This window comes from Quercus suber, unplaced genomic scaffold, assembly GCF_002906115.3.
Source record: "Quercus suber isolate HL8 unplaced genomic scaffold, Cork oak 2.0 scaffold_448, whole genome shotgun sequence".
Lineage (NCBI taxonomy): Eukaryota > Viridiplantae > Streptophyta > Magnoliopsida > Fagales > Fagaceae > Quercus > Quercus suber.
The window spans coordinates 514,358-524,591 of NW_027069899.1; the positions used below are offsets into that span (position 1 = coordinate 514,358).

The 10,234-nt window shown below is 31.0% G+C and overlaps 1 long non-coding RNA gene across 1 annotated transcript; it reads left to right on the forward strand.

Moving 5' to 3' along the window:
* On the forward strand, window positions 1–1,859 carry LOC136062746 (uncharacterized). Its single transcript, XR_010624456.1, has 2 exons — window positions 1–189; window positions 1,121–1,859. It is a non-coding gene; the product is annotated as an uncharacterized LOC136062746 (long non-coding RNA).
* The last annotated feature ends 8,375 nt before the right edge of the window (window positions 1,860–10,234 follow it).

Genomic DNA, 10,234 nt, shown 5'->3' on the forward strand with positions numbered 1-10,234 from the left:
AGTCCATTTCTCTTGTTTTCTTTGCTACATCGAAGCTTTTTGGTTCATCTTTCTTTGTTTCTTTGTTTTCTTCTCTCTTTGCTCTTACACAGCAACACCTCTTTCTCACTATCTCACCAAAACAATAAATCTCACTCTAAAGAAGAAATTAAACGATTAGCCTTAAGGTTTCAGCTTCAAACTTTGTGGGTAAATAAATAAAACCTCATCTGATTTTGGGTATTTTGATGGTGTGATTTTTTTGTTTATTTTCCCTTCTTTATTCTCCAATCTGATTGTAGAAGCTGAGATTTTGATTCTATTTTAGTAATTTGAAAAATTGATGATATTATGGTTTATTGAATGCTTAATAATGTATTTTAATATGTATAGTATTGGTATAAAAATACCCAAATGAAATGAAGACCAATTGCATGTATTTGATGATTTTGTAAAAACATATGCTGAAGCTGTCACTGTGACAGATTTGATGTTTACAACAAGCAAAATCTGTATTAAATCATGTTTTGTGAATTAGGACGCTAAAGTAGTTTTTATGAATTCTAAGACACATATGGTTGGAATGGAAGTGGTCTCACAGCATTTGGATTGATATAAAAATAATAGTTTAATTTAGAGGTTGCATGAAATTCTGTCAGGACAGATTTAAGCACGTTATCTTGTATGATTTTTAATAAATCATAATTTTATGCTTTGACTCTGAAATTGATATGGTATTTACTAGACATCCATAGGAGTGGCTCTGTAAAATTGCATGAAAATTTGATGTGTTCAGATAGTCTATTTGTATTTTACAAATGAGGCATATACTGCTGAAAGGAGCAATGAATAGTAAATGAGAACTCTGACTTTGTGGATTTAATTCTAAAGTTGGGTGAATGTTTTGAGCTATAATTTAATATGCTTAGTTTTTAGTATGTCTAGGTCATGGATGGATTTTTATGCCTTGGTTTCTCTATGTTTGGTACATAATGTGTTTGATAAATGTATCTTATTTTTAGGGAAACTTTATGTGATGGGAATTAAGATTTTATTGAGTTTAAGAGTTATGTTGTGTTTGAGGTATAAGTTTATATATTTAGGAAGAGTTGTTAGTAATAAATTTTGGTCTTTCATTTAGGTGACGAGAACGAGAACATGGACACTTGAGCTCCTTTTATACAAATCTCTCGCGTCTTCTGTTTTCAGGTAAGGGATGTGTGACATGTGCATTCGATAAGTATAAGGACTATTTAGAAAATTATTATGCATCAAAACCTTTTAATTAAAAATATTATATATAAGCATGATTTAAGTAAAGATTTATGTTCGTGACTTATTGAATCCTATATATATATATATATATGATAATTTTAGCATATTGATGCTATTAGTTATATCACGAACTTAATGTTTTAAAAAATGAAATGAATATACTATTGTTATGAAATATTTGTATAAAAGCATAATTATCAGAAAAATATAGTTTTCAGTTATTCCATTGTTATGTTTTGAACTCGACCAATACGGGTTATAGTACTGGCATTTCTTTGGAGATTTGGATTGGCCTTTATAAGTGGTGAGGACTCTGTTGTACCCGTCCTTGTTGGTAACGACCAATTTGTGGAGGATGTCAACCAACGCCCATGGTTGATGATATGATCACACTGAAAGGAGTGATACTTTCTGATATGATCCTAAGATTATCTAGCATTGTGGGGAATGCTAGATGCCTAGAATTTTGTGTTGGAAGCCTTCCAAAGTTGTGACAAACTTACAATTGGATTGACTGATATGTATTATGAATGAGCTATTAGGTTATTTAGAAGTTATAAGAAAAATATGATGATAAGAAAAGTATGTTGAATATGTTATAAGTCTGATGGAAAGTTTATGATAAAGTAATTTATAGTTTATTTAAAGAAAGGTTATTGAATTGTGTTTAAGTTCCTTATTATGTCATTTTATTATTATATGGAAGGAAAATGAAGTATTTTCATCAGAAAGTTCATAAGTATATTAAGAATAGTACGAATAGTATGAAGATTATTTATGAAAGCTGACGTATTCATAAAATATTTGATTTACATGCATTCTTATTAAATGTTCATGGAGCTTAAAACCTTATTGGGTTTCGCTGCTCATCCTATTATATTTCAATGCACAAGTTCTTTCCCGGAAGTAGCAAGATTATTAAAGGTGGCATGGATTATGTGATTCTCATTTGTTAGAATGTATAGTTTTTGTTGTACAATAGTCTAGCTTTTTTGTTGTATAGGAGGAATCAAGATATACTTGATCCTTTTGAGCGCTGATGTAATTCAAAACCTTAGTTTGTTTTGAACCCTAGTTTTATGTCTTGGGGTTAGGTTTGTAAATAATAGTTTTGCTAAAAGTTTAGTTATGTAATAATTACTGAATACTTTAAGTTTCAGCCAAGTTGTAATATTGCAAGTTCAAAATGAAACAAAGTTTCAAAGTTTTGACAGTTGTGGTATATATTGGCTTTTATACAAGAAAATAAATAGGAATACAAGAAACGATTTTTGATAAGCACTTTAAGCTTAAGTTGGTTCATGTTAGTATTGAGGGAAACTTGATATTAACATGTCGGTCATGCTCTAAATTCTAAAGTACAGGTTTAGGTCATGACAGTTTATGTATAGAAGGTTGGTCTCCATGATATTATGCCCTAATACTCTTTCTATTTTGGTGCCAAGGTATGAAGACAATTAAAATACCATATATATGAGTAGTTTGTTGTATAAGTTATGGACTCTTAAGTATAAATGGTAGCAAAACCCAAAATTAAAAAAAAAAAAAAAAATCTTCATTGGGTTCTCTAAAGATGAATATATCTTCTTCTTCTTCTTCTTAAGGGAGGATTGTATTTCATTGATGTTGAAAAAGCATTACATTAGACTAAAGCTAATTCACCACTATTGCGTATTTCCTTAAGCAAAATTGGCTCGCCTACAATATGACTTGCATACCTTGTTAAGTTATGTGCTACTTGATATCCATTACAACCAACAAGTCTAACAAAACTTATTTTAATTTGTGCCATTTTCTCCTGCACCTCCTGTTGGAATAAAGGAGAGATATTACTTGAATTTTCCTTAAAATTTACACAAAAATGATATTCCCAAAAGAGGTGATGGGAATTAGGCGTGGACTAAGTCACTATCTTGAGACAAATCGCACCGTCTACGGATTTATCCAATGTAGTAAACACATAATTTCTATACGTTATCCCTAGGATACAACAACCTAGCCGCCTTTCTGATTATCCTTGCAAACCTACACTACTTGTAGGATATAAACTCTTTATAACACTTTCTTTTCCCAAAAAAAAGAAAGAAAAGAAAAGTGGAAAATAAAATATTTTGTTAAGAGTAAGAAGCAAAAGTAGATGAACAATTGTTTAGAAAATAATTGCAAAAAATAAAGTCTGTTGCTGAGAAAATGAAAATATGAGAATAAGTTTTTTTCCTTTTTTACTTCTTCTTTCTATATCTATATTGGCCATACATGATGTCCTACTTATAATATAGTGAGAATCCATGCCATTTCAAAATCAAGTTAAATGAGGCTAACAATGACTTACCTTTTTTCTTTTTCTTTAAATGCGTTGACTATACTGAAGCATAACAACCAAGAATAAGAGAAATTATTAGGTCCACCGAGAAGATTGCTAACGTGGTCTTCTCTAACTTCTCAACCAATAAAATGATATTATTTATGCAAATGTGATACCACTTGATAATTTTTTATTTTTTATTTCTTGTACTAATTAAGAAGCTCATGCACACATTTACATAGATAACATCATCTCATTAGTTAGGAGGACCATGTTAGCAGTTCTCCCAGTAAACCTAACAATTTCTCCAAGAATACAAAGCAATAGGTAATTCCATAAATACATTAAGTCAAATAGTTATGATAGCATAAACTATCAACAGTAATATTATAAATATATAGTTGTATAGAATTAAGTTGCTAATACCTTCCATCTATAATGTTACCATATTAAATATTCATATAAGAACATTTGAAAGCAAAACATTTACAATGGAAAAAATATATATGTGTGTGTGTGTGTGTAGGCGCCCGAGAATCGAGGATGAAGTTGAAGAGTTGTAGTGTTAGTGTTCGAATGCCACAAGCCATGGGCCTGAGGAGAGGAAGGGATGAATCATAGAACTCTGAGATGTTCCAGGTAGAGAGAAGGGTATGAAGAGAGAGAGAATCTGTGATCATAGGGGAAGTTTCCAGTTTGGAGTAGTTTGTTGCCTCTGTACTAAATGGTGGGTAACAACTTTATTAGCTGCATTGATGAAGAAGTGACCTGAACAGTGCAAGTCACAGCTAAGCAAATTCCTTCAACCACCTTTTTCAGATACAGAAAGAAACAAGTGTCATGAGAGGAAGGATGTTAGGTAAGGATGGATGGTTGGGATATGAGAGAAGGAGAAGTATATAAAAGGAAGGGAGTTTACAAAGAGGAGAGAGGGAGGAAGATATAGTGAAGAAACGAGAAGAACAATGAGAGAAAAGAGAGTGAACAGTAGCATATCCTATGTAAATGTGGCCTCCTCGGGCCAAGTTGTATTAAGAAAGCGATTCATCCATTTAAGAGGATTTGCCTTTTTTTTCCTTATTTTTCTCCTCAGGCAGAGTCCACCTTTTGTTGTTTGTTTCCTTTTCTTATAAATTCATTGTTTTGGGCCACAGTTGGACTGATCCAGCCACTATTCTAAGTAGGCTTGGGCTACCAGTTTATCTAGTCCTTATGATATATATATATATATATTGCAATAAAACTAAAAAAGTTAGCAATTGGTGATATTAATTGTGGGTGCAAGCGCTTGTGAATGAGTTTGGTTTTCTTGTGGGAAGTACGCTTTAGCCTGGAGTGGACTAGGTGAAGGGTGAAAAAATGGAGTCGCCACGTAGATTAGGTCTAGAAATCATAATGGACCTTTTGGGCTACTCACTGACATGTATAGGTCTACATACTAGATTATGGGTTCAAAGTTTGGGTATGGCTTGGGAAAGTGTTAAGCACCCAAGACTGTCTGGCTTGTGGGCTAGCCTTCATTATGTATTGCAAGGCCATGTTTAAATATATAAGTTATCAAAGGAGCTCTAATCCTTAACATAAACATACATCGTGAACGTAAGAAAATAACACACACAACTTGTTAAATATCATATCACAATATGAAATGAAACAAATACAACAAAATCAAACAAAATAAATTAAACATGGAAAGTTGACAATTAAATAAAACACATAAAGAAAAAAATATCAAATAAACCAAGCATAACAAAAAGACTCAAACAACATGGAAAATGATTAAACATAAATAATTAGCCTAAACAGAGTCAAACAAAATCAAATAACATGTGAAAAATGATTTGAACAATAAAAATAAGATTTTTGTCATGTTTAGGTATAGGGGTGCACACACTCAATATAGGGGTGCATGCACTCAACTATGCATACACGTGGTCGAAACCATGTGCACATATACTCGATGATGCGTAGGCATCCTTTAGCACAATATGTAAAAATCACATTTTTATAATTTAATCAATTGCACACTTGAATCTAAATCAAAGAGATAAACAAAGGAAACACAAAACTAAATAAAAACTACATCATGGTTAGATTAACATGCATTGAATAAATATAACAACAATCAAATAAAACACATGTGATAATCAAACTAATATAAAAACAAAGAACGTGTTAATATAACATAAAAACCAAATAAAGTCACATGATCAACTAAGAACAGATTACAAACAACCTAAAATCAAATTAATACACATCAAAGGAATTAAAAAAACAAATAAAACAAAGATAACAATTAGAGAAACTACATTAAGAAACTCATGTGAATCATATTAAACAAAGAAAGAATTCATGGAAAGAATACTCACATTGCTTAAGATTATGAGTTTAGAGATTGTTTAACCAACTCCTCAGTACCTACAACACAAAGATTAGATTAAGAGGACAAGAATAATCAAAAGAACATAATAGTTTTTAGAAATCACAACTCAAAAACAAAGTTAAATTGAAAATGGTTTTGAAAACAAATTAGAAGATAAACTTTCTACCTTAAAACTAACTAAAGAGATGTTTTGAATTTGTAAAAAATGTGCAAATGTGTTGCGTGAGAGTTCATAAAAGATGAACTAGGGTTTTAGAGAAGACGGAGGTAAACAATATATTCTCTCTAGCTAGGGTTTTTATTGGAGACATAAAGTGAGTATTTAAATGTTAAAATTAGGGTTTTTAGGGCTTTTTAGAGGCCTTTGGATGTTCTCAAGGGTCCAGGGGCCGACCCCATAAAAGAATAATATTTTGGGGGCCCAAAAATCATGTTTTAATGACTTGGAAACGAGCATGCACGCACATGTTTCAAGGGTGCACTCCTAAAAAACCTTAATTTTGACTGCTATGTTGGCCCAATTTCAAACGATCATAACGCACTTAATATAAGTCCTAGTTAAGTAAATTTTTTGTTTAAATTGAAGCCTAGGATGTCTACTTTCCAATGAAATAAACCTCACTCAAACTTTATTTATGGATCAAAAGTTATGGTTAAAACAATGAACAAATGTCATCTTTCAGTATAGTTTTCAAAGCTTGAGTTTTGATTATTTACAAATTATTATGAACTCTTTAATTACCCTTGATTAACGCATGTCAAACTCATTGTTGGGGTTAGGGATCAAAAGTTATTAACAAGTACAAAATGAGGTGTCTACATTAATCGTCACATTAATGTTTGGAAAATTTTCTTATCTAAAAACATTGACAACAGCTATTCAAATTCTAATTTAAATTTGAATTTCAAACTTTAGCAAAGAAACCGATTTGTCTTTAAGGTATAAAATTATTTCCTCAATTCACTTAAATGAACATTAAAATAGAATGTTACATTTTTGCAAAAATATCCAACACCTCCTCTATTAGGCAACCAATCTTGGACAGGCGTGTTGCCCATGATTGTTGTGCTGAAATGATTGAATTAGAGTCCCCATCTAAATTACATCTTGAATCCCAATTTCCTGAGCAAATTCCATTGCTCTTCTTAGTCCTTGCTGCCTTTACTTCTTCCCCATCAGATATTGCTTGGCCTTTAGAACTTAGCCCCATAAGCAAGTTTCCTTGCTCATCCCTTACGACGATAATTATGCATGATATATGCTACTCATTAAGAACTTGTCCATCAAATTTATTATGTATAATCTGGTGGTGGTGGTCTCCATATATAGCTGTTTGTTAGGCTTAGTCTCCTTGTTGGTATTTATGGTCCTTGATGCATGCATTTTCATTTTTACAATACATATATCTCATACAAGTGATACCTACAAATTGTGAGATGGAGAACGCAAACATCTAAAGTATGCAAGGAGAAAGAATTTGCAACTAAACAAGAGGGGAGTGTGTCTAAATGAGGAGATAGAAGAAATGAATAAAAAAGAAATTTTTAAAAATTTTATCAAATAGAACATTGAATGAAGGGTACATTTCTTGGTATTTGGTGTGCTAAAAGTCTAAAATATAGCACACCCAATGATAGTGTTTTAGGTGACATAACCAAACTAAAATATGAATCATCATCGTTCTGCTAGTCACGTTGAGAACTAAAAGCAACTATCCAAGTTAAATAACAACTAAGAGTGATCACTTTTAAATTTGTTTAGTATGTGCTAAAATTAATTTGCTTAATTGTCACTTTAAGGATTCATATTGATTTTGGAGAGGGGGGGGGGGGTGAGGTGAATGTAAAATATAACACCCACTATCTATTAAAAAAAAGGAGAGAGAGGAGAGAAAAGAGAGATAGTTAGTAGAGAGGGGAGAGAAATTATTAAAAAAAAATTAGCACATAGCTAGAAATAAAGAGAGTGAGTAGAAAGGGGAGAGAAATTGTAGCATGTGTTAATATAATTTGGCATGCCACATATGATGAAGGCGTATTTTTGGTATTTGGTGTGCCAAATGCTAAAATTTTAGCATTCGGCATACTTGATGCCAAAGCTCTCATTTCATGAATGTTTTAGGTTAAAATTTTAATTAAAATAAGAATGTTTAAAAGGAAAAAAAATGACCAAATTGTTTCATTTTGACCGAGTGAAAGACTGAATTGACATAAATTAAATATTTAAAACTAATATGACTATTGAAATAGAAATAAAAATTTAATTTAATTTAAACAAAAAAAAAAAGAAAAAAACAAAAGGAAAAAACATATTAAATTACACTTCTAGTCTCTAAGTTTTTATTATTATTATTTTTTTTAAATTTTTTTATACAAGATAAAATTGTACTCTAGCCTAATCTATGTGTATATGTGTATGAAACTCCCTCATGGAGATTTGAACCCCGACCTTTACCCTCTCTACACTTTACAAATACTTATATTTATGAAGTGATCATCATACTAAAAAGTGCGCGGTAGTGATCTCTAAGTTTGAGGTTATTTTTATTTTAGCATTTTGGGTCTGTTTGATTGGAGAAAAGAGATGATAAAAGAGAAAATATAAGAAAAAATGGTGTTTGGTTGGAGAGAAGAGGAGGAAGAGAAAATGATGGAACATAAGGGTTCGTTTGGTTTGGGAGATGGAAAAGTAGAAGGATAGAAAATAATGAGAGAATGGAAAAGTGAGAGGATAGAAAAGATTTAGTTTTCCTTCGTGTGTGTTTGGTTGGAGAGATGGAAAAGTGGAGAGATGAAAAACTCCTTTATTTGATTGAGAAGAAAAATGAGAAGATGAAAAATATAGTTAGTACAAATTTACTTTTATACCCCTATTATATAAAACATTTTTATTTTATTTTTAATTATATTACCCACAAATATATAAATATGTTTATAAGCAAGTGAATCTAATTTTGTTAGGGTCTGTTTGGTAAGAGTATTTAAATATAATTTTTTGATTTGCAATCCATAAAATGGTGGGTTCACACTTGAATTTATTGTTTGACTAATATTTTCTAAATATAGTCTTCAAAAAATTGTATTATATTTTTCTGGTTTAGAATTGGATTTTGAAAACGGCTAAGAGGGTGTTTTCAAGATACAGGATTTTGGGTGACGAATTCAACGGCACGAAATTTCATGGGCAGCGAAGGGCAACGACAACTTGGCTAATGATCGACGTGGAGGACACCAACGACTCGCCTCTGGCTCAGCCTTGATTGAGATGGACAATCTAAGGGGTATATGCATCATTTCAAGATTGGAGCTTTTTCTCGCCTTTGTTTTCTTCTCAATTTGGGGAGATGAATTTTTATGGGCCCAGGTGTCGTGTTTTTTCCTTTCTTTTCTCTCTCTTCAATTTCCTCTCTCGAACCAAACAAGAAAAAACAACATATTCTCTCCTATTTTTCTCTCCCAGTTGTTTTTCTTCCCTTTTCCATCTCAACCAAATAAACCCTAAGGGCATGTTTGGTAGACTGTAATAGGCGCTGTAATGTAATAGTTATTCATATGGTTTAGTTATTCTTTAGTTTGGTTATGTTTTTATTACAAGGAATAGTCATTCCTTATGAATAGCTATTCTTCAAAATGAGGAATAATTATTCCTCTTTAAAAGGTTGTATTAGCTATTCTTTAGTAAGTGCAATAATTTCAAAACTTAATATATTTCCAAATAAACAAACTTTCCATATACATCTAACAATTATAAAAATAAAAAATCATAAAAAATAACACATATCTCTCTTAAATTTAAAAATAACAATTTTTAAAGAGATATAATTGTATGAATAAGATATTTCCTAAAATAAATGTTAAGTTTCATTATAATATTATAACTCACAACCAAACTAATGAATATGTTTAGTTATTACATTACAACATATTTTATTACTAGTAATAAAGATTACAATTCCTATCGTAATTCCAATTTAGTGTACCAAAAGTATCCTAAAAGTTTTCTCGCGGACCCACTTTTTGGGAGAAAAGTGAGTTTTGATGAAAAATTACTCATTTGCCCTTTTCTATTTAAATTTTAAAACTTTAAAGCACAAAATGAAAATAACCCAAAAGTTTACGACCAAATGACAAATGTGTATGAATAGGAAAAAAAAAATATATATATATATATATATATACCATTAGTCCAGAAGTGAAATGCTCTAGAAACACAGAGAAACACACAGAGTATGTAAATGTGTATGAATAGGAAAAAAAAAATATATATATATATATATATATACCATTAGTCC